The following is a 1,894-nucleotide window of genomic DNA, read 5'->3' as shown; positions in this document are numbered from 1 at the left end:
TGTTGGGACCCAACCATAAAATTATTTTCGTGGCTACTTCATAACTGTCATATTGCTACTGTGATGAATCGTCATGTAAATATCTGATATGCAGGATGGTCTTAGGCGACCTTGTGAAAGGGTCGTTCGACCGCCAAAGGGGTCGCGACCCACAGGTTGAGAACCACTGCACTACGGAGACCAGAAGAGGAAGCTGGATCTATAAGGATGTTCATTGCCATGTGGTTTATAAAAGACCAAAACCCCACAACACTTTTTAAAATATATATATTTTTATTGCTTTCAGAGAGGAAGGGAGAGGGAGAGATAGAAGCATCAGTGATGAGAGAGAATCATGGATCAACTCCTCCTGCTTGCCCCACACTGGGCATTGAGCCCACAACCTGGGCATGTGCCCTGACCGGGAATCAAACCCTGACCTCCTGGTTCATGGGTTGATACTCAACCATTGAGCCGTGCTGGGCCAGCCCCAAATCACTTACATGCTCCAAAGTTGGGGTTGGTTAAGTAGCATATCCATTTGGTGGAATACTGTGTAGCCATTGGCTCATACTTGAAGAGATAATTTATTAAACATTTTTCACATGAACTTCCTATGACAATGAGGTATTATGGTGAATGAGGTTGTAACTCATTTCAGCTCATGAACCCACCTGCCGACGCTCTAGCCACTGAGCCAAACTGGGTAGAGCGAGATCATTTTTTTAAAACATTTTTCACATGAACTTCCTATGACGATGAGGTATTACGGTGAATGAGGTTATAACTCATTTCAGCTCATGAACCCACCTACCTTGGAGTCACCTCATCTTCCTGATGCGGCTCAGTCACAATATTGGGTCAGCTCAGTGTGTGGCATTTACTTTGTTGCCATTATGTAAGCAGCATTCTTGGCTAAGCCCCACAGAATGCTATGCTTCTATTTCCTTATGCAAATGTATCAGGTAATACAGCAGCGTTGCTTTTCTTCTCACTCCGCCCCCCTGTCCCCGAGGCACCCCTGCTTTCTTCAACACCCCCAGCTCCTAGGCCAGGACGCTCTCCTGGACTCTGAGTCCTTGGGTTCTTCCTCGAGTTTTCTGTCTCATCTTCCAGGAGGTTTTTGTTTGTTTGTTTGTTTGTTTTAAAATATATTTTATTGATTTTTTACAGAGAGGAAGGGAGAGGGATAGAGAGTTAGAAACATCCATGAGAGAGAAACATCGATCAGCTGCCTCCTGCACATCTCCCCACTGGGGATGTGCCCGCAACCAAGGTACATGCCCTTGACCGGAATCGAACCCGGGACCCTTCAGTCTGCAGGCCAACGCTCTATCCCCTGGACCACACCGGCCAGGGCGAGCCTGTCTCTCCGGTTCTTTGCACGTGGCCAGTTTCCCCTTCGGGAAGCTGTGGCTCTTCCTTCAGTCCTGGTGGACCCTTCTCATCCTTCAGCTCTGCACAGTTTTGTGTTGCTCCTTCGAACTTCCTTCCTCCTTCTCTTTCTGGGTGGCCTGGTCCTCGCGTCTTCTTCCCTCTGGTGTTTGGCAGCGTGCTGACGTTTTGTTCTGCCCGCCGGGACCTGCCCGCCCGCTCTCCTCCGCTGGTTGTGTTCAGTTCATTTCTTCGCTCGTCTTTGGAAACTTCCCCGGGCTGTCCCGGGCCCAGCCTCTGTCTGTGCCTCCATCCGGGCCAAGGGCAGTCATCACAGGCTTTCCCGAAACTTCCTTTTCTGCCGTTGACCGGTTTCCTCTGCGTCTTCTGTGGCTTTTGGCCTCCTCTTTCGAGTTGCAGGCTGAGCTGCCGCTTCCTAAATTCCCCACAATAAACACAGAACATTGACAATCAGGTGGCAGGGTAGGAGGTAGAGCGGGGCAGGGGGGCACGAGGGGACCACACCCTATATGAAGAAACG

At 49.7% G+C, this 1,894-nt stretch overlaps 1 protein-coding gene across 1 annotated transcript in view; it reads left to right on the top strand.

The window, feature by feature from the left end:
• Positions 1–1,894, top strand: part of ANPEP (alanyl aminopeptidase, membrane) — a 40,145-nt gene that overhangs the window by 30,746 nt on the left and 7,505 nt on the right.

This window comes from Myotis davidii, unplaced genomic scaffold (assembly GCF_000327345.1).
Source record: "Myotis davidii unplaced genomic scaffold, ASM32734v1 scaffold459, whole genome shotgun sequence".
NCBI lineage: Eukaryota > Metazoa > Chordata > Mammalia > Chiroptera > Vespertilionidae > Myotis > Myotis davidii.
The sequence above is the reverse complement of the archived record's forward strand: the minus strand, read 5'-3'. Positions and strand labels throughout refer to the sequence as shown.